The sequence below is a fragment of the Ambystoma mexicanum genome, chromosome 6p (genome assembly GCF_040938575.1).
Source record: "Ambystoma mexicanum isolate Mex_15411 chromosome 6p, UKY_AmexF1_1, whole genome shotgun sequence".
Lineage (NCBI taxonomy): Eukaryota > Metazoa > Chordata > Amphibia > Caudata > Ambystomatidae > Ambystoma > Ambystoma mexicanum.
The window spans coordinates 797,454,874-797,477,818 of record NC_090935.1 but is presented as its reverse complement, the minus strand read 5'-3'; the positions used below and the strand labels follow the sequence as shown (position 1 = coordinate 797,477,818).

At 42.1% G+C, this 22,945-nt stretch overlaps 1 long non-coding RNA gene across 1 annotated transcript; it reads right to left on the bottom strand.

Moving 5' to 3' along the window:
* Positions 1-4,186: 4,186 nt before the first annotated feature.
* On the bottom strand, positions 4,187-22,466 carry LOC138510977 (uncharacterized). Its single transcript, XR_011280507.1, has 3 exons — positions 22,385-22,466; positions 4,978-5,122; positions 4,187-4,656 (listed from the first exon to the last, which is right to left on the bottom strand). It is a non-coding gene; the product is annotated as an uncharacterized lncRNA (long non-coding RNA).
* Positions 22,467-22,945: the final 479 nt, after the last annotated feature.

Sequence of the window (22,945 nt, the reverse complement as noted above, 5' to 3'; positions counted from 1 at the left end):
CGTTTTATTAAAAATAGATGGGGTGGGGTAAGGCATTAAGGTGGGATGTGGGGGAGGTTGGCGGTAATTCGGTCATTTCTCAGCAGGTCATTTTTTTCCGATCATTTCACGGTAATCCCTCTAATCAGAGGAGCTAGTCAGCCTCAATATACAAAAACCAATGTCCAGTGTACCAGCCAGCGGGTGTGCCAAAATACAATGGATCAGCCACAAGCACTCTATACTGCAGCCCTCGCTCATGAGGTGGGGACAACAAGTGGAAGTCAGGAGGAAAACCCTTGAAGTTATTAACCAACCAGAACGGCTTAATGCTTCATGAGCATCTGATTGGCAAATAATCCCTCATATACCTGGTCAATCAATGCAGGTCTGTCTACGGCAGCATCCTTCACTCGTGTGTTTACAGATCTTGCCAGCTTACCCCGGCACTGCAGAGTGGCCTGGCGCACGTGTATGGATGCTGTTTGATCCTGGCCATGTGGTCAATATCTTAGGACTTCATGCCAAAATATATGTAGTGCGTCCTTCACTGCACATTCACCACCCATGGCCATAAACCCCATTGCGCATGTGCAGTGAGATCAAATGCTTAGGTTAGATTGTAACTGGAGATGTCTTTTTTTGCCCTGGTTACTTTAAGTAGTGACCTTACTGTTTTTTTTCTTCAATTAAATTATATGTTTTCACCAATTTAAGGAAAGTAATTGTATAAAATCAGTGTATTTGGAAAACCAATAAATATGTGACAAGCGAAATTGTGACAACTAAAGGCTGCAACGATCAGTCATTAATATGAGTAATTACCCCATCTGCTCTCACGATGCAAACACAAGATGGGAAGAAGAATGCTTTCACTTGACCCCCCTTTTCTATAGATCGCGTTATATAAGGCCGGCTTTATAGCATAATAGATGACCTCTGCTCTGAGAGGGGGCATGCAGGGCGCCCTCTGCCCCTGAACCATGCCACAGGGGGCAATGACATCTATTGACCCACCGTGGGTTTAGCACATCCACTCTGGGGCCATCTGCTACATTGGGCAATAAAACACTATCATCCAACGACCTCTTCGCGCCCTTCCGGGTGGGTAACAATAACCCCTTATCTGATTATCTAAGTTTTCATGGATGATAGAAACATGACAACGGACGTGACACAATATGTCTCTTGAAACTATTAACTAGTGTGGTTAAACTCCCCGACAACGTAGCTATAATATTTATTTGTCAAATGTATATATCTCACGCTGTGAACTGACACACGTCAAACGTCAACAGGCCTACAGTAAACATTCCAGCAATGGAGCGGAGCAGCAACGACTCACCAGCTTGCCAGAGGGCGCGGACTGACGCAACGTTGGGTGCGTTATTGGACCACAGAAGGGGCAAGGGCGGGAAGTCGACTTTCACCCCGAACTTCCATGTCGTCCTGGAAAAATAGCATTTTTATATATTTTGTTCTGCCTCGATACACAGCAAGATTGCAACAAAACACGGCTAAACAAGCCAATGTACACACTACGGTTATATTACTTATTATCCCTTGGGTGTGACTGTGCCATGGTGTAAATTAGTAAAGGACGTAGTGGCTCCCACTTGCGTATGTTTACATGAGTGGATGACGCTGGGCAATTCCCTTATCTCTCACCTTCATTGCACGTGGTCTCCCTAACACTTGCATTGCGCTAAAAATGGCTGCCCGGTGGGTGTAAACTTGTTATATGTAATCCAGTTGCAGCCACGCTGGCTCATTACACCTCATATCTCTGTAGCTAATGGTCACATTTAGATTGTCCCCCGTGTGGGTGATCACGAGGGACCTTCGACCTGATATTACTTTGCTGGCCTTCCTGCTGTGCCCCCCCCCCCATACATTGTCGAGTAGCACTGGCACCTGTGGCTTTAGCGGTCATGGCAATAGGCCTTATATGTGGAACAAAGGATATACTGGCAGGATCAGGGCGCCTTGCACATGAAGTTGAGCTTCACTGTTCAGAAGGCACAACACATGGCTCACAAACAATATGCATTTGCATGGTGAGCCAAACAGCCTATATCTCTGCCACTAAAGATTCCATGGTTCAGGGCTGCGGGTATCTGCTGTGCACGAGGGTTTAAAGCTGGAACTTGTGTTCTATTTCTGATTTATTTTATAACCATGGTTCAGTGACTCGTTTGCATATCCATGCTGTTTAACACTCTTAGTACCCATTATTTATTTTCATATCTATACCTCTACCTCTTAAACATGTCTTTGGTTTCTTATTACATTAATCTTTTGAAGTAATTTCTTTCTTTCTCTCTCTTTGATGCTGCCCCAAAAGTTTCAGTTCAAATAAACACATCAACACCAACGTTACGCACCCACGCCAATACTTGCATCCCGTGCACCAGCCATTTAAAAAGTCCACTCTCAATACCACCATAACTTGTGTAAAGCAAGCATACAGACAGGCCGTGTGGAATGCTGCTCAATCAAAGAAAGCCCCCGTGGGGCACATTATATGGCAACTGGCGATTGAGACAGTAGGCCTCTCATTCTACCTCCTTAATGCTCTCACCAAAGACCCCCGACACGTAACCCTGCTCACTGACTGTTTCCTGACTGACTTAATAAACCATGTCCAGGCACTGCTTTAACCAATGCAACCTCATCCACACTTGAAATGGCTTATTCCCCAATTAAAGAGAATGGCTCCTTTCTAGGAACATCCACAATGCACACCCCCCTTCATGTGTTAGCTCATTCCAGTATGAACCTCATTTTAATTATGACATGCCCATTCTCTATCTCCTCAAAACCCTGCAATAACCCTCCTCACTATCTGACAATACCCCATCTATAGGTCTGTTACCACTGCACAGTCAGCTTTACTACTTCCCTGGGTGCAATACCTTAACATTTTCTTTTCATATATCTCCAGTTACTCCCAAGGTATCTCTCTTAACACCTCACCAATGAATGCCACTAAAAATGATCTTCAACCCCCATGGAGTATCTTATCAATAATCCTCCGTAGTGCCCTAGCTCCGTTTCTGCAATTACCTTTTTGTTGTCTCCCTCTTACCTACTGCAGAGTATTTCCCACAACGCTCCTCAAAATAAGCTTGTGTATTACTCCTCACTATCTTCTTAACCTTTGCTGAACCTTGAAATATTTTAGAAGAACCTTTGAGTTTTATAAAATGCATTTAGGTTATAACCTGCACAACTGCAAATACCCTACTTGAGTAGGGTGACCAGACATCCCGGTTTTGCAGGAATGTCCCGGTATTTGGTGCTCTGTCCCCCTTTCTCAAGATTATGTTCCCATTGGAAACTGCAGTGGTCCCGGTTTTTTGTAGTAGGTCCTAATAGCTGGCAGACAGGAATGCACCATCTCCCACAGAAGAAATGCTGCATTTTACAATTTAAGATAGTGTTAATTTGTGATAAATAAATTATTATACGTTTTTCTTTGAACAGTAACAATTAAACCTCTTCTCCTCCAAACGCTACTGAAGTAAAATGCCTTGACAGCTACTTTCAAGAGTGAGTCCTACTTTTATGTTAGTTACCCTGTTCCAGTTTTTTACTTTTTAAATCTGGTCACCCTATACTTAAGCATGGACTGATCACAGAAATCTGTCAATTTTGACCTAATTCCCACAGGCCAACGATATGGGGTACAACGTCCTTTCTTTGCGGGACATTTTTTCACTGGGTTTTGTACTGCAAATTATTTATCGAAAAAGGCCATCACATTTTTTGGAGGGTTTTAGACAATTATACATATGGGACGTGGGTATTTGGGAATAGATACAAACTAAAAGGGAATGGAAGGTTGGAGCCCTCCGTCAAAAAGAAATACAAAATAAATTCCCTGGTTTTTTTTCGTAAAAAAATTTGCAAAAGAACATCCAGCGATAAAATGACAAAATATGGATAGCCGCATGATGCACACAATAAACTTAAGAGAGACTAGAGGTAATATTTCCTATGACCGATAGTGAACAGCCCTCTATAAACAGAACTCTTAAACAATACACAATGTTCACTCGGTCCCTTGCTTCCCCAAGTCCATATTTGGTTGACCCTTACTGTATGAGGTTAATAGCCATTAGATTCTCATACTACACCACATTGTATCAAAAAATAGTATTTTATTTTTCATATTTCAACAGTAAAAAACTTTTTTCCTTTTATCTTTTCTTCTTCACAGTTCCAATTTTTTAATCTTTTTTAAAAAGGAGTATTTCTGATAGTATGCAAATCACAATATCTGCACCATTACCATGCAATATCGTTGTATACATTTAATCTCATGTAACAGTTGACCATTTAATAATTAGCAAAAATTCATCTCTTAACCTGGATCTACAAGTTGCTCACCCCTATCGTCGAGACAAGCAACCCAGTCCGTAAAAACCTTTCACTTATTCTTCCTAAAAATCATGCTTACTTTCATACCACATCCATACCATACCCGACATGTTTCATTCCTTACACACTTACACACTATTGACAAGGAAATTCTTCAGGGGTAAAATTTACACAACATTCAATTAAATGCACAATCGTATCAGTCTTCTTGTAGACTTAATTTCTTGCGGGGTCAGCTTTCAATGAGATCCCATCGCACTTTTCTTTAGGGTCCAACCTTCAAAAACGAATACACTGTGGGAAGCAAGTGTGGGATAATCGAAATTTAGTATTCGAGATAATATCCCGGTCGACATTTATATTATGCACAACCTGCTATGTGTCAATCATCAGCGGAAGGGTGTCATTACTTAGACCATCACCTTCTTTACATCTGTTATATCTTCACACCTCCACCCCTATCTGCAACTAGGTCCTTCAAGACCACACCCATGCTGTTATCACTTCAGGTCTAATCTTTAACTACGACACTGAGTATTTCACAACTTTATAATCAATTAACCCAATCATGCGGTACAGTTAAGTTGTCCAAGTCTGTCTATGAATTTGCTTTACCTTCTACATGCTGACTTCTTCTTATGTGTCTTCTTGGGGGGTCCCCCTCGATTTACAATCCTCTTCCTAGTTAAAGTCTGTCTGATGTTGGGGTGTGCTTGGCTCTCAACTGGATACCACTATCTGCAATCACTGGGAGGCATTCCTATTTAAGACAAAAACACAGGTAAACCAATTTGTGTAGCTTGGCTTGATGTTTATTCTATTTGTCAGTTCATTGTGCTCAAAACAACCCTGCATATCTGTATACTGACCTAGCGTGATTACTTTGTGGATTCCTGTTCTATTTAATAGTTGACTTTATCCCGTGCCGCTCCTCATTTAGATAAATCTTCTAAATTTTCTCACGTGGGATGGGACGACTCTCTATATATAGTTTTCTAGAATGGAGAGAGGCACATCAGGTACTCGGTCGTGATTCTTCCTCGTACCGCTGTTCATTTAAAATTAGAGTGGGGATATCGCCAAAAGGCTTTATGCTCTTACCTTTAACAAGCTTGCCTTTGCTGCCTTGTACGGGGTTACAGTCGCTGCTCACATGTGGCTGTCCTCTCTCTCAAGTCACACTCCTATCTCCGCCTGGTGTCCGTTTCTACCTGTTCTCATTACGTTCTCTCGCTTGTTATTGGATTTCGCCCGCCACATGACCAATTAGTCACGTGATCGGGAGACAGCACCTTAATGGTCTCTTTCTCTTTAAAGACTATGTCATAACCTATCTTGCCTTCGTCCCCCACTTAGCCCAGCCAAATGTGGTCGCTACATCATCCCACCGCACGGGAAAACCTCATGGTTTCTATTGAAGTCGGCAGCCAAAACTCCATCGGCATTGGCTGACACATATTTCCCGCTACGTGAGTATCGTTGGTTTAGTTTTTAATGTCCAAACATCCTGCGCCGCTCATTTTTTCTTAACATTCGCTTAACATCGTTTCAACTCGATGGTTAATGTCATTTGTTATTTGACTGGCGGGTCACCAACACCGCGCCACAGCATTTCCCCACATTGTAGTCGTGATCGTATGATATTCACGGGGGTATGTGCACGACAAACAACCACTACTGATATTCCTGATTGAGTCATTTGAATATGATGCAGACATTTACTTTTAAAACATCAGTGGCACTGCAAATCCAAAGGCCACATACTTAAAGTGGATAACGATTTAAAAAAGCATGAGTCTGCAAATCTTGCTTGTGTTTGATACAATTTTGGGACCTGCAGTCAATGAAGTGCACTAAGAGGCATTAGCGTTTCTCTAAGGAGCCAATCCCTTGGTTTTATTGCTTTTAAGTTCCAGTCTGTTGTCGCACAGTCAGCTATCAATTGCCAGCAGACAATCTTTGTTATTTTCCTGTATTAAAACCAGGTCCCTAAAGAGTTGGAGCCTATTTATTGTGTCATCGGTGTAGATGAAAAACAGCTGTTGATCAGGCTGGCCAATTGACCAACATATTGATTAAAGAATAAAGGGGAAATGGGGCACGCCCAATATCACTCCACAACTCTAGTCTGAGACTCAAAAGGAGGTACTGCCTCCTTCTGAGCCCACCCTCTGGGATCCAACAGGCAGTAGTGTCCACAAGGGAATGTTATCCCTTAAGTATGGACTGACATGAAGACCCTATGCTTCAAGGAACATCTGGACAAATACTGATCACTACAATCCTTGAACACCCCATCCTCACCAGCTCCCCTATCTATGCCAGCTTCCATTTTACCCCAGCGCCCTAAACATATCCCACTGGTTATGCCCCCTGTGCACAGCACTCCATTGCTTCCAGCTAGTTGTGTGCTTTATGAATCAGATACATAATGTAATTACTATTTCAATTGCATGGGACCTCAATCAAGGAAATGTAACAACCCCCAAGGCTTGCACAATGGATTATTTCAGGTCCTTCTATTAGACACAACATCAGTCTAATGTTCTGGTGCACGACAATCACACTGCCACCTTCTTGGACATGAACACACAGTTTTGTAACAATATATTTATTTACAAATGGCAGGTGAAAACCCACTCTTAACGCAATGTAAATACATCTGAAATACTGTTGCCAGAAACAAGCAGAAAACATAACAGCACAGTTCCATTTACAACATTCATTCAAAGCAAACTCACAGCCCACTATCAGTGGGTGGTCAGTTAGACAGAATAGGACTGCATAAATGAGACTGCCTAACATTACAGGTAAAACAAAATTATAACATTATTTTAATGTAATTGCCTTTTTAGAATGTTTTGGAAAATTCAAGGCACATCCCTTTTGAAATGTCATACAAATCACACATTTAGGATTGTGGAATAGAGAAGGAATCAACAAGTCGCTCACTTTTGGGTCACAAACAACTCATGGGACTGATTATGAGTTTGGCAGTATTCCGGCAGTTAATCTACCAAACCGAATTACCGTTACTGCCCCTTGCTCCAGCTGATTTACAACAGGATAAAAAGTGGTGGTAGGGTAGTGTAAGTTCCCATTTTCGGAGTCCACAGGACTCCATGTGGATTTCATCTGAATTGCTGCCAGTTGTAATTCTTCTGTGGTAATTTCACAGATTTTTAGCAGTAGGTAGGAAGCTTAACCCCAAACATTTTGTTGGATGTAATCGTACATTTTTACCACCAGACTCGCAGTTTAGTGGTCTGTTAACTTGGTGGTAATACGGCGCTAACTATTACCGCTTCATTACTGCTGTTTTTAACACAACACGTTTCTTGTAATGAGGCCAACTGGGACTCATTATGAGTTTGGTGGTATTCCGGCAGTAAATCCATCAGAATATCGCCAAATGGAATAACGGTTACTGCCACTTGGTCCTGCAGATTTACTGCAGAATTACAAGTGGTAGTAGGGATGTGTGAGTGCCCATTTATGGAGCCCTTAGCACTCCATACTGACATCAGCGGAATTAGTGCTGGTGGTAATTCCACCATGGTGATTCTGCAGATATTTGGTGGTACAGAGGATGTTTTACCTCCAAATTCTAGTTGTAGGTAATCCTACCTCCCTACCACAAATCTCGTAGTTTGGGGATACAGTAATTCAGCAGTAATGTGGCTGTAATTAAATGACCACTGCATTAACACTGTTTTTTTACCACACATCCATTCTCGTAAATGAGGCCACCGTGCCTTCTGTGTTGTTTAAAATTTCAGCACAGTTAAAATGTGCCATTTTGAAATGACAGTTATTCCCTAGGTGAAATGAAAGGGCAAAACTAATCCATCACAGCAATCTATTGGCATTTTGTAGCCCCTTCCACCACCCCCTTCTTGGAGTTCCTTTAAGGACTAGCACATATGTTCATTCAAGCCTTTTACAAAAATTGTGGTCATCACACAGTAAAAGGTAAAACATGTTAACACTATTAATCTATGAGATTTGTTGCACTCAATACCTCACAGACTCAGTTCAATGTTTGCTTCTGTGAAAACCAAAGGCACTAATTAATTTCCATTATTAAGTATTAAGAGGCCAGTATGCCCTGATTAATTTTAAATTCTTATGGAGATGTAATGTAAGTACTTTTCCGGAAATTAATATACTTGTTAAAAGTTTTTGTTTGAGTGGGGACAACTAACAGTATAGGCTGGTCATTTACTTGTCTCCCTCTCGCAAATCTCTCCTCACTGACTGAAAATACTGGTAAACCCTTCAGCTACTCCCAGGAACCAACTCCAGCGGAATTCAATCTGGATTTGCTACTAAACTCTGGGAGGCCTTCTGCTTCAGTCCCAATCTCGAATGTCTCCTTTCTTTCAACTGTTAAACATGTGTCATTCTCCATTTAGGATCCCTAGTATTCCTTCTGAACCATATGTCCCCCTTTCCCCAAATCTCTCCTATCTGTGCACAGTGTTGGGCCTTTTAAAGTGTACAGCTCCCACATCTTATGAGGTAGACATGACACAATGATTTCCTATTATTTGTCCATTCTGATTGCATGCTCAGAATGCATGGCAATTCAACAGATTGTACCCCATATAGCTGATTGGGCATTATAGTGCAAATCTAGGGGTGAGCGGAGGATTTCTCATATGTCTGCATCCCCTTTTCTGGAGAAGAGATTACCTGTTGCCTTTCACCCTCCACTCAGCAAAATTACATCACCAAGATGAGAATTGGTTCAAATAGGTATGAGGTTCTTAAAATTACATTTATAATAACTCCACCTCCTTCAAATTAATAGCATCACACGTTTGAGAGTGAGATGTTTCCTGAGCTATGTCTTAGATTCAGCTAGAATGAATAGAAACCAAGTTATCTAAATGGTTTTAAAATGCTGAAATATGGAGGTATTGCTATGAACCTAAAATAGTTTAGAAGCACTTCTGGTGCATAGCACAGTTATACTTTTGTTCTCTTGCTAAAATATTTGAGACGTTTTTGCAGGATTCTACCTCTTGATAATATACCTTTTTGAAAGAAAGTGATTCCAAAATGCCTTGTTCAGTTCACTTCAGCTTTGGCACATCTCCCAGTTTCAATGCATTATCCCAAACAAAAGCCACAAGGCTGTTTCCGTGATGATACAATGTGTGAAATCCTTAGTAAAGACATCCCATTTTCACATTTCAAAATATCTACATAGGGGAATTCTCAGACCCTGAGAGAGAATGTAAATCAATAGCATGTTTTATAAAGTGTCACATTGGAAAATCGCACACTAAAGGAAACATATTTGAGTTCCTTATCACTTGAGGGACCAGATTTGAGTTGTCTGATTATTTTCTATTTTTAGCTATCTTTGTACGGATATCTGGATGGCTGACTTAAGAGTAGTTTTAGAAATTGATTTTCATGCATGGATACCATGCATACAAGTAATGTCCCAGTAGAGACACGAATTCAGCCTATCCACCCTGACTTCAAGAAACAACATTGTCTTTGAGGTTTTGCAAGCAAGTTCCTAGCTTAAATACCAACATTTGTTAGGCTCTGTCAGAAATAATCTTTTGTTTTGAAAACCTGTTTTGTCACTTGCAAAGAATATACATCAAGAATATACCCAAAGTATCTTTTTCAGTAATTGCTTGTTTTCTTCTTTCAAATGTACAATAATAACTGTTTTCTACATCAGTTAATCTAATACATATAGAAATTAAATAATAAACTCAAGTGTTAATCTTTAATTCAGACATCAACTAAAACATATCCAAAAAAATAAGAAACTCAAGTTTTAATGTTTCATTTGCATGCATGTACAGGCATCAAATCGTAGAATATTTATCTTAAAGCATACCTTGCATCAGCTGTGGTCCCTTTAAACTGCATATTTTTCTTTGAGGTAAGTGATTTGTGAATTGTGTTTTTAATGGGTTTTGTCTGTTAGTAATACCTTCTTACGATTTAGGTGTGGAATGCTTCTGACCTTTTCCCATTTAATAGAAGACAATTGCATTCCAACAGATAATATGTATTTCCACATACATATTTACATGATTGGATTCACTAAAAAGCCCTGTCTTTGATTCAGAACTTATAAAATTCGTCCAACAATATCTTATGATCCATGGTATTGAACAACACTGATAAGTCAAGCATTATCAAGGCTACATGACCTCCTGTGTCCGATGTCTCTCTCAAATCATCAAATACTCAGAGCAGTACTGACTCGGTCCACATATCAGGGTGACAGGCAACTTTAAGCTCATGCAGTAATTTGTTCTTCTCTGTGAAGTCTTGCATTTCACTAAAATGTGTTCTCACAAACAGCTACCCCATATTGTGTGTTCTGGGGCCTGTGGCCATGACACATATACGATATCTGGAGAATGGGTAAAAAGATTGCTGGCATCAGCTGATCAAGAAAGGTTTTCTCACAAGTAGTCAAACCACTGAAGTCTTTAGTTCTCGGGCACTATACCTTGCACGTTTGTTTCAATCCTTCTGGATTAGATCAATCACTTTGGAGTTTTGCTTGCCGCAAAATAAATAATTGGAATAATTGTAATTAATCTCTTTCTCATGCATATCAACAAATCTGAATATGGCTGTAGTCTCCTGCATTGTGGATCCAAAGAAATTACTTTTCTTGGAATAGCAATTATTTGCAATTCCGACAAACTACTGAACTTCATTCATGTCATAGATGAACTGAACAGAAGCAGACTTTCTGAGATGGTACAATCTTAACCTAGATCAAGCATTTTGGCATATATATGTTTGGTGGTGGTAAGCATGGTGGCGGGTTGGTTCTGGTTCTACTTGGTGCAGGGTCACTGCAGGCTGCTGTATCATCTTCAGGTACAGCTCCCCCACTCCTTCAAATGTTTTTTGGTGCAGGGACGTCCTTGCACCATTGGAATTTCCAGGCAGCGGCTTAAGATTTCCATTGGAGAAAAGGAAATAGGTTATGTAGTATTTAGGATATATTGTAGTATAATTTAGAATGTACAGTTCATTTAGACTTTACAGTTCATTTAGAGGTCATGATGTTTAGTGTATACAGTGTTTAGAGTTTAGACAGAATTTAGAGTTAGAGTTCAGAGTGTGAGTTTACAATTAGAGGTTAGAGAGAGAGTTGAGTGTTATAGTCTTGAGTTATAGTTTAGTTTTGAGAGTCTAGAGCTTGAGTTTAGTTTTCATGGTTTAGTTTTCAAAAATAAATTAAAAGCTACATCAGATGCAGGTTTCACAATTGACATTCATTCACATGTCATCCCCCCTTTTCTCCTGTTACAGGCTTGGGTTTTATCACACAATGTACCTGCTTGTCCAGACTTGTATGCAGATCATGCACCGGACACAACACATTGTCCCACCGATGATGGGCCTGTTTTGGGGTGAGTTTGATGACAGTTCTCATTTCCATTTTCTCCCACAATGCCCTACTTTGGACCCCACCTGACTACAGCTTGTGTGGCATGTAACTTGATACATATTGGATTATGCAGGCCACCTCAACCTCCATTCATTTTTGTGTTCCTATGAGCAATCTCCAAAGCAATAATCACCCAGTGATAGTCACCAAACCAAAGCAGTCAGTAGTCAGGCTGGTCCCAAAGTCCCATTTGTTGTATGTGTAGATGAACGCCCGCCTATGCCATACCCACTGCATGAGAATAAACGTAAAAGATTTAGCTATGCATCTTTTTTTTGCTAAATGTCCTTTTGGCATTTAATAATATTTGGAAATGTAGTCATGTGTGTTTATTATGTTACACTGAGTGTACTTTAGCAAATAAAAAACTTTGCAAATTCTTCGGCACAACTGTATGTTTGAGAACTTCTTCATGCACATTCATAGGTGCAATGATTTTTAAATGAAAACGGAATTTGTGAAAAATGTCATCAGCTTCATTAATGGTCCAGTTAAAAAACATTACACCAGCCTACTTGGGAACATCCCAGCAAACTTTACAACATGGCACAGCAGCGAAGTCGGAAACTTCACACAATTTAATTAACAGAATATTAACTTTGCACAACCCTAATTGAAACCCATTTTGGTGATCACCACAACAACATTATGTGTGTAGTATCATTCGTCTTCCATTTCAGCACCCCTATATGCAATCCTTCATTGGAGTTCATTGGAGTTAATGGAATGGCTTCAACAAACTACCGCTAGTTCCACCAAGCTGGATGTATATCTTCTTGGCAGGATAAGCCTTTTGCCACCACGAGGCCTAAAATTGTGATGGACCTCTAACCCAAGAGTGATGTCTCCATCCCATTTTGGACGAGATTGTTGGATGGGTGAGTTAGTGGTGGGCGAGAAGATTGGTGAGTGGGAGGAGGGAAGTGGTTAGAGGAAGAGCAAGTGGAAGGAGAAGAAGGAAAGTATGTAGAAAGAGAAGGGAAAGGTAATAGATGGAGAGAAAGTATAGAGAAAGGGAGTAGAGGAGGAGCAAAGGGTGGTATCAACTACATATTATTTCTTTATAAGCCGTGGATGTAAATGAGCTATGGGAAGAACAAAGCCACAGCCAACAATGCTGCAGCAGCCACAGCTATGTTTGGTGAGGTAGCATGGCATTAATGCTGAATGGTTGGAATGAATGCAAGAGACCATAATACCCTGTGAATATAACATCAGGCTACGTCCGGTGTACAGGTTCTCTTTCCGGCTCAGTGTCATCATTGAAGGTGCTCCTGACACCTGAGAACTGAACTGAGACAGAGTCACGTTGGAGCTATGTGCCATATCAGGCTTTATTACCTGCAATGGAAATGCATGCTAGAGGCGATGGTTATGTCATGTGGGTTGGCCAAGAAGAATTGTAAAGATTGTTTAGCCGTGCCCTCTGAAGTCTGAAGATGTATCATTAGGAAGTACATTTTTAATGTAACTGACTAGAGTTGTGCCTTATGATATCAGTTCCCAGAGTGTCTTTTCTGCAGGAAGTTGGGAGAGGACACAGGAAGAAGTGGGGACTAAACATTTCCAAGATGGCGGGATGCTTCCTTTAGGGATGTAGCCTCTCTGAAGTTCCACTATACTTCCCAATTTTCCTGTGTCCGTCAGTGCAGTTTCTTACATCCTGTAACTGTGGGGCCTTCCTGTATGGTCGTGATAGGGCTGCCATTTCTCTCGCAGGTGGGAACTCCATATGGATTGAGGGAAGGCATCCGGATCCAACATGCAGCCTTTGTCCTACATCAGCCTTTCGTCTTCCCTCTTGGACAGTACTAGTTCGGGGGACCTGTCCAGGCCCATAATTCCATTTGTGACAGCACCAGCACACTTAAGGCCTCGATCAGTGATCACTATAAGGACATTTTCCTCTCCTAAAACAAGAAGATTATTTTTATTTGATGAACTTTATTTTACATTTTTAGGCTTGGTCTCCTACCCGTATTGATTTTTTGCTTATATTCATTTGCATAGGGAGAAGAGCTTTGAAAAGAAGCTAGGTTCATGAGCACGTATGCGTAATTAAGCAATCTCAGGTTTGATGGCCTAGCAATAGTAAATGAAATGCAAGAAGGGATACACGTGTAATACAGCGTTAATGGGAGAGCTGACAGGGATGACAAAGGCAAGCAATGATATGACACAGTGTACACTTGGTGTATGAATGCACTACAATATTATATATTATAGTTTTCAATTCTAACTACAGGTGGTACAGAACAAAGGGTATCTTGGAGAAGAGGTAATACTACTTTGTAAGCTGGTGATCCCACCGGGGAAAGGTGGTGCCACTTATTTGCAGTCTTGAAGTGTGATACAGTGGGGATGGGCTTATTCTTATGGGTAGGGATTTACAGTAGTTGGGATTGAGTATGGTGGTTGAGCGAAAGCAAAAGGGAAAGCTGGAAGGATGAGGACCAAAGAGGTGTAATGCATTTTGGGATCTGCGAGAGTCAGTAATTTGAGGTGGACAACTTTGGGAAGGTTTTTCAAAAGATGCCATTTTATTAACTCAAAAGGTTTGATAAACGCCTCACTGTCCCCAGCCTGATGAGGATTTCCCTGCCTAAAATAAACTAAAGGAAACACTCTTACAAAAGGTTTATGACCCTTACACTTATACATACACCAACTTAATAAGTTAATATATGTCAGTTCAAAAGCAACAGTTAAGTTCACATCATGATAACTGTTTCTCCTTAAAATATTTTGGGAATTCTCCTTCCCCAGATTCAAGCAGGATTTTGTTGAACAGGTCCAAAAGGATAAGGAAATCCTGTCTTATAAAATAAGTTTCACATCAGTTTTCTTTTTGTTCCAACTTTATGCCACAAAGTTCCAACTTTAATTCAACTAACAGTTCACAAGTGTTCAACAAAGTTTTCCTCTTTTCACTTGTGACAAAGATCTTGAAAACAACTTCTTTCAATCAGCAAAGAATAATTTTGTATTTGATTAATTTCAATAAAAAGGTCGTTGGCAGGTTATCCCTGCACCTGTTCACAAAACCATTTGCTTGACAATCTTAAATAATTCGGCAGCAGTTCACACACTTGCTTCAGTGATATGAATTATTTGTCAGGATGATTCTGCATTAATCCACAAAAACACTTTAGTGTTTCTTCAACTTCTTCAAGATGTTTACCACACCACAGTACTTTAATGGCTTCCACCTGGTCAACTCACCTACCAGGCTTACTTCTACAAATTTCTCTGCTGCTCTGGTGTACTATCCTGCCAGTGCAGAACAAAATGCTATACAGTTCTCTGACCTGGTGTACTCTCCTACCAGGCCAGAATAAACTACTCAATACAAGTATTTCTGTGGTAAGGGTTAACTTCAAACAGATTAGCAATGTATTTTGCTCCACCACATCAAGTTTAAGAATTTCTTTAGGGAAACAAGAACCACACTGATGCTGTTTGTTACATATGTGTGATTGCCACATTCAATACAGGTTAGGCTACACTCCACCTGAATACCTTCTATCAGATGGGCAGCCCACCTGCCACTCTTGTCTCCCCAATATTTCTCTGCAACATCCAATTCAAGTATTATTGCTGGGAGGACAAGAAACACATTGGTGATGTGTGAAATGCGCTTGTGATTGCCCTACACAATGCAGCTTAAGCGCCACTCTTCCCAAATTCCCTTTATCAGAAAGATAGCATTCCTGCCACTCTTGTTTCTCCCCTTTTGGACTAACCAAATGATGATAAGGATTCTGTCTCACTTTCACACTTTTTTGTCTTTGGCAATGTGGGCTTAAGCAATTTCCTCTTATGACTTATATTCGGGCAATAGTCTTTACAAGTAGTCTTTACAAGTAGTCTTTACAAACAGTGAACTTCTCTATTGATGTCTTTTGGCTTGGGCTATACTGATTCTTTATAAATTGCCTTGATATGTTTCTATTTTGGCTTTGGCAATAGTGGTTTGTATTTTCTTCTTGGGCTATTGCCCTCTCTAATTGTTGCCTTTTAATATGACCCACAATGTTATAATCACACCCTTCTGGTCAGGTGATTAGGTTCTTGTTCTGCCATCTGCTCTTTTTTAAATCAACTTGGTTTGCAACGGAAGAATTAGCTAGCTTTACATTAGTTCCGTATTCAACAAATTTCCTCTTCATTTTTACTTTGTTTATATTATTTCTGAGATTAAGGCCCCTGGACTTGGCGAGGGGGCAGGTACGGAGTGCTCCGGGGTCACAATCTAATAGTGAACTCACTGGTTGGCGTGCGCGTCCATTCGCCTAGCTGCCTCAAGGTCCTCTGCTTATGTTTTCCTCTGTGGCCCGTCAACCTCTCCTTTGCGGTTTCCTGTGGCCCGTGTCTGTGAACTGCAGATCTCTCCTGGCTCCTACAGCTCTCCAGTGCTCGCCTGCCAACGGTGCTTGTCTGACAAAGGGGTAACTGTTACAAGGTGTTCTTTCAGCTGTGCGACCTCTGCAGCTGCGATCCCCAGGGGGAGAACCATCACTTCCAACACTTTCCACTGCACAGCCTCTGCAATCTAGGTCTTGAGCATAAGAGACCCTCTCAGGACCGGCATCCTATTTGCACACAGCCGTGGTGCTGGCGTCTCGGATCTCATCTGACTTCTGCTGCCACGTCGAGGTGTCAAAACTACTCCACCTTCTGCTACTCCTCTTCTCAATGTCCTGCACCTGAAGGGGCCTTTTATGCATCCCAGTGTCCCTCAGGTGTGGCTCATTATCGCTAATAGGCTGCAACTTGCAATCTTGTAACTCTGCATAATGTCTTCTTCGGGACTCACTTTTTCAGGTGATTGACAATGTGTGACACTTGTTTTTCGATGAAATTGGAAGTCATTGTTTGGTGTTTAATTGTATACGACAATACATTAATGGTTCCACATGCATAGTTGTCACCAGTATTTAGCATTTATCAGATTGGATATAAACCTACCACAGAAGTTTATCATGCCCAGGAAACTGTGCATTTTGCAGGGATTTCTGGGAGGTATGAAGACCTTTATGGCTGCTACATTTTAGGGATCTGCCAAAATGGCAGCTCTATAGAAAATTAAGCCAACAAACTGAACCCTGGGAAGTAAAAACTGGTGTGCTGGTGCAATATCAGTCCATTTTCATATAGCCATCTAAAGACCACCTCCACCAAGGTGCTCCACCACAGAACTCATATGGTGGAATGATATCTCTCAAAGACACTCTTGGCATCGCTCATCCTCTACCTCAACCTTTGCCATGACGGTTATGCAGTCTCACCTTCAAAGCTCTCATTGCTTCTTCCATATGTGTGGCTCTTACCCTCCCCAGAACCTGCTCTCCACCCTGTTTTAGAATGCGCATTAAGGGGAGGTCTGGTTCCATCAGGATCTCCTTTCTGAGATGATTGGGGAAACATGTTTGGATGATTTGTCCCGTCAGCTCTTCTTGCTCGTCCAGGAAAGCACACATTGCACCAGACACCGCAGCACCCTGCAAAACCCCTCTAGCGACTTGTTGGGTCCCTGTGCCGCCTGCCGCAGCTAAAACCTCACATTGTCCACATTAATTGGTGTGAAAAATGTTGTGAGTGCTTCGCCAGTGTCGTGGTATGACAGATTGACCTGTGAGGGTGTTTTGGCCAGCTTGTGCAGCTCACTGGCCGCATAGAAAAGCAGAAGGACTTCTAGTCTTCATCGCCAATTTCAGCTGCATTTAAAGAACATCTCTACCATCTTCTCCCAGAGTAACCACGTCATTGGTAGGGATGCAAGATCAACAAATATGTCAAACTCAGGCACCAGACAGCTGTGGAATTGGGCCTGTCTCTCTGGCCCCCTACCATCTCTGGCTTGGCCACCTTCACTCCCATGCCTGCTGTCGGTAGTAGAGGAAGAAACATCCTACTCTGCTCCCCTTACCACACGGCCCCACATTGTCGACCATTGGAAAGTTGGCCCCTTTCAGATGGACAGGTCACGCCCCTGTTCCAGGCCTGTCTAGTACCCTAGATGTTGCACCCCGAGTGAGTGTAGAGAGGCACACACCCCCTGCTTCAACCTGTTCCTTGGGGCGGATCCACCGCACAAACACCCTTTAGCCATTAGGGCCGCAGTCCCAGAACCTTCTCACCATGTCTTTTTCTGTATTGTTCTTTTTTTCTGAAGTTCCAAAGTATGAGTGTCGGCTGCCCGGGAACACCTCCTCCAGGTCACTATGACCCCCACTGTAGGCCGGGACTAAGCAGCTCTTCTTGGCCGCAGCACAGTGGCACCCTCGGCATGCAACAGACAGGCCACATTTTAATGCTATTGCTGCCCGTCATTCCATGGGCTCAGTGTCTGGAGCGCCTACTGTCAGCTTCCCTTGCACTAAGCCCCAGGGTTTCAGTCAGGGTGCACCACCCCTTGTCTCCAGTTTTTATACGGCAACACATAGCCTAGCAGGGAGTGCAATTCTCACCGCCAGTGCACAAAGACGCAGAGATACTGATTGCTTTCTCCTCAACTGCCTTCCTCACTGGAAGGGCAGTCCCTTTCATTTGCTTCCTGGCGTACTGTACACCAGCACACATGCTTGGCCGGACATACGTCACCACAGATATTGACTGCAACTGCAACGAAAACACAGACTACTGACCAAGACAAGGACATAAATGCACTGTATTACATGATCCAAGATGCAGATCTGGTTAGCAACCCCTGCCCTTCACCCCACGCATTCTTTACCACAAGGGACTGGACTCAAGTGAGACAGGCACCAGACAGTCTATAAGATCTTATTCACCAGGCCTTTGCCTTTTCTGGCTTATGCAGGTAAAGTTGTTATCCCGTCGCATGGACGTCTCAGCCTTTCGTTCTTTCAACTACGATAAATTAGGTATCGTTAAATAGGATACTAATTACATAACTTAGAAGCAGGAGGAATCAGGTATTACATTCTTTGTAAGAACACAAATTACTAAGTAATTAGGACAAAATTGCTTTCATGCCCTGCCAGGAGGGCGGACATGGCCTTTAACCGCTCGCCAGCCCGTGCTAAAGCAGGCCCAAGCGAAACGGGCAGGGATTGCGTATTCTCGCCTGCTGTTCCAGCCACCTGATAGGCTGAGCCCCCTTCCCTGGGTGTGAATACTCAATGACAACTTTTCTTCAACAACCCCGATGACAATATTTCTGAAAAACAACCACTATCAACGCCAATCATGGAATCGGATTACTCTGATTCCTAATGTTACCCAGGCATGGACTGACACAACACACAGGGTCCAGGTGTTTCAAACGTGCTCTGTTATTATCAAATGGTGACCTCTTTGGTACAATACTAAAACCCTCAATAGACAATAGCTGCTATTCGACTGTATGTAACTTACCCAATAGCACACACAGCAGTTTTTCCTATACCCGGATCAACAGTCCATTGTAAATTGACGTAGTCGGAGATTAGATTGATTTATGGAAAATATGAAGCAGTGTTTGCTCCAAGGCACAAAGAGTGATTTAATGTAACAAAGAAGCTAAAACATATTTGAGAATCATTAGTTCTCTGCTTAGTCTGGTCGGAGTAGCATGATACACAACTGAGCTCTTTGTCTAACCTGTGCCTACAGTGATACAGCTTTGTGAATATTCATTCTGGCTTAGCACTCATTTTCCAAACAGGTGGTGGTACAATCTTGCTACAAATAACATATGTAATTAAATTCACAGTTGCAGACTTTCCCTGGAAAACAGCATGCAGGCGTTGCTTGATGTGTAGGACAGCTGCTTGTTATTTGACAATGATTAGATTTGATTAATGCCTCTTTATTGGGCATCCTTTCTTTTTAATTGTGTGCTACAGATGACAATTAAATCAAAGAATGGTTATATAGATGGTCCAACTTCTATGTATTTCTTCATTGTAGCTTGAATACAAATACCTCTTGTGCAATGCTAAACTTTGTGCCAAGGAATCAAACAAGCATTGGCAATGCCAACAGTTTTGGCTTTTTTGTAGACATGGGAAAGGCATTGTCTGGGCCCTGCCGTAATGGTACTAGCTCGCCAATTAATGGTAGAGGCTGCAGAATGGCGCACGTACCTGGTTATACAATCGCAGTGCCTTGAAAATGCCCTTCTAATACCTGTACACGAGCTAAAACTTTTGGCTTTGCCAACACTTATTTCTAACAGGGCTTAAGTGAAGAACAAACATACTGTTTATAAGCCACGTGGCTGAAGGCAGACCTGGTCAAGACGTTTTTATTACACCAGTAGAACGTTTACAGTTCCAATGTATCCATTAACTCTCCGAAGACTGCTTTGAAGAAACACTGGCAGGCACATTGGGGGTCATTCCGAGGTTGGAGGTAAGGAATTACCGGCACCGGTAAGGGTGCTGATGCCGGTAATCCCTTACCTCTGTATTCTGAGTTCCCTTTGCGGGTCCTTCCTTACCTCCTGCTTTTAGCAGGAGTTAAGTACGGGACCCGCAAAGGTACTTCGGAGGTAATTACGATACCTTAATTTACAGTGCAGTAATTACCTCCTTCCCCATTCCCATTGAGCCCTATGGGGCAGAAATGGGAATGGGGAAGGGCAAAAGGTGAATGGGGAATTACCGGTCCATCCAACCTTGGAATGGACCGGTAATTACTCCATTCACCATGCCGGATTTGGCAACCATGGAGCTAATTAATCCATGGTTAGCTCCAAACCCGGAATGAGGCCCATTGCGTGCAAAGTTTGATAGTGAGGCTTGACAAAGATAGCTCCACGAGATTGCAGGAGGGTGTGTTTTGGGTGGGGAAGGGCATGAAATGGGTGGGAATGGGATCAGCATGAGAGAAAAAGACGTGTATTGCTGCACGTCAACCACCAGTGCACTCCTAAGGGAGGTAAATCCCAATACTGTCATTAGAGCAGATTAGCAGAGTCTGAAACAACTATGCTGTCTGCAATTTAACTATGTTTTTGTATTTGATGTTGATCTCTTTTCCAAGGATAGGTGTGTTTGGTCCGGGGGGGATCAGTGCCTCCTCCCAGACCTAGTAGTTTAATCACTAGATATCATTAAAGATTTCGCATTTTCCAAAATTCATAGTTTCAAGCGTTTTCATTCAACATAATTATACCTAGTTTATCAAAGAAAATGATTTAATCACACATGCTTTTTTTTATATATAAAGAAAGAATACCCACTGGGTTTTTATTCCAAACGCCAGATTTTTTGTGTTTTTAAGAAAAGCAAAAAACAGTTAACATCACTAGATTTTCATTATACAATGTGAAGCGATTTGCTTTACAGAAGTACAGGTGAACAGTTTTTGCTCAAAACATATTCCACATTACTATGTGTATAACCAAAAAGTCGCCTTCACCTGGTGAACTGACAGTATAAATCACTGTTATTAGTTAAGCCTTATCATCAACAAAGCTTTTTGTAGGCACACAAAAACAAGTTCCCTTGGTCTACATGCACACTGTCCACTTTTAATTACAAAGAAGAGCAGCTCTTAAGGTTGAAAGTCACCAGTCCATAATAGCACCAATCATTTACTGTGTTGCAGACGCGTTTCGGACTATACAAAGGTCCATCTTCAGGGCAATGAATGCTACTGGTTCCAAACTATAGGTGTGTCCTCACCTTCAATTCCTATAGGGAAATGCAGAGAAGGACCAGTTATTATTGCTTTGTTCCAACTGGGCCTCATCACGACTTGGGCGGTAACGTATTAGCCCTACCGCCGAACTCCCTGGCGCTAATAGCGCCAGATCACGAGTTCGGCGGTAATGTAAGTTCCCATTCCCCACTGAGCCCATTCGGGAATGCCCCATTCCCCCTTGGGCTCAATGGGGAATCTTTGCGCTAATATCTCCGGCGGATTTCCCGCCGGCGTTAATAGTGTGAATTTTCGGCGGATTTCCCCCCAGCTCAGAGCTGGGGTGAAATCCGCCAAAGCCCCGATTCGGCGGACCCTTAAATCCAGCGGTAATAGCGCTTCCGCCAGATTTAAGGGTTACCGCCGAAGTCGTGATGAGGCCCTTAGTCACTTCAAAAAAAGATATTAAGCCATGACCCAACTCGTAGTAAAACTGATGGGGTATACAACTCCAGTCTTTAACCATACGCTTGTGTTGGGATGTGACTCGGCACTTTTGCACTTGTATGTGTCACTTTCCACCTCAAACAGGCGAGCTCAAAACACCAGACTCTAAAATAGAGGCAAAAAGGAGTGTAAAGTGGTTGCAACCCCAGAGAGTTCCAAGTACTATAGTGTTTTGTATATTATCCTTATTGTTTTAAAAGGAAAAGTATCCAAAGTGATCCACCTAACCTTCCTGGGTAATCCACCCATGTTCAGTAAAAGAAGTTTAGCCAAGTTTGAAACGCTCCCAAATGAAGAAGTGTCCCGTGAGTTAGTAACAGGTACTACAAGAAATGGCTACGTTAGTCGAGTGGCTTTAAAGCAGTCATGCTTTTATTTCATATTAAAATACCAATCTGCCAATACAGGATTAGTAACTCTATGAATTCCAGAGTGCCTGTGAGCGCCGTGTTAAGGCACTAGATCGTTGTGGCTTACCTCTTGTTTGGGAGACACATCAGGCTCCTGTCGTCCAGCATGAGAGTAACGGACTGTAGTCCGGGTGTTGTATTTACATACTGCTTGGTCATAGTACAACGCATGCGCAAGGAGAACGACACGGTCTATGTGAAGAGACCATTGTTCTACCGCGCATGCATGTAGTGTATTTGTAGTATCTGCAGGCTCGTCCTATTTACAGGACAGAGTCGCATATCCTACGTGCATGCGCACTAAATGTATTACACTGCAGACTGTTTGTAAAACAGCTGCCGCACTCCAAAAGTCGGTGGGAAGTCCCTTTAGGGGTCCGTAATTCGAAAAAGAGACCAATTCTTTTTCTAATGAGTGTGCAGCCGATCTATGTTTATGGGGACACTATGCAGGCTGGAGTCGCCGGTGTCCAAGAAGGTAACATCTAGGTATGAAACAAGATTTACAAGGATTCATATCTCATACGGGATGATCATAATGGTAAGTTAGGTCTCCTCCCTACACATACTATTCATCGTCTACAGGGTCTAGACAGTGTTAAGACAGCTACTCTCCTATCAGGTTGGG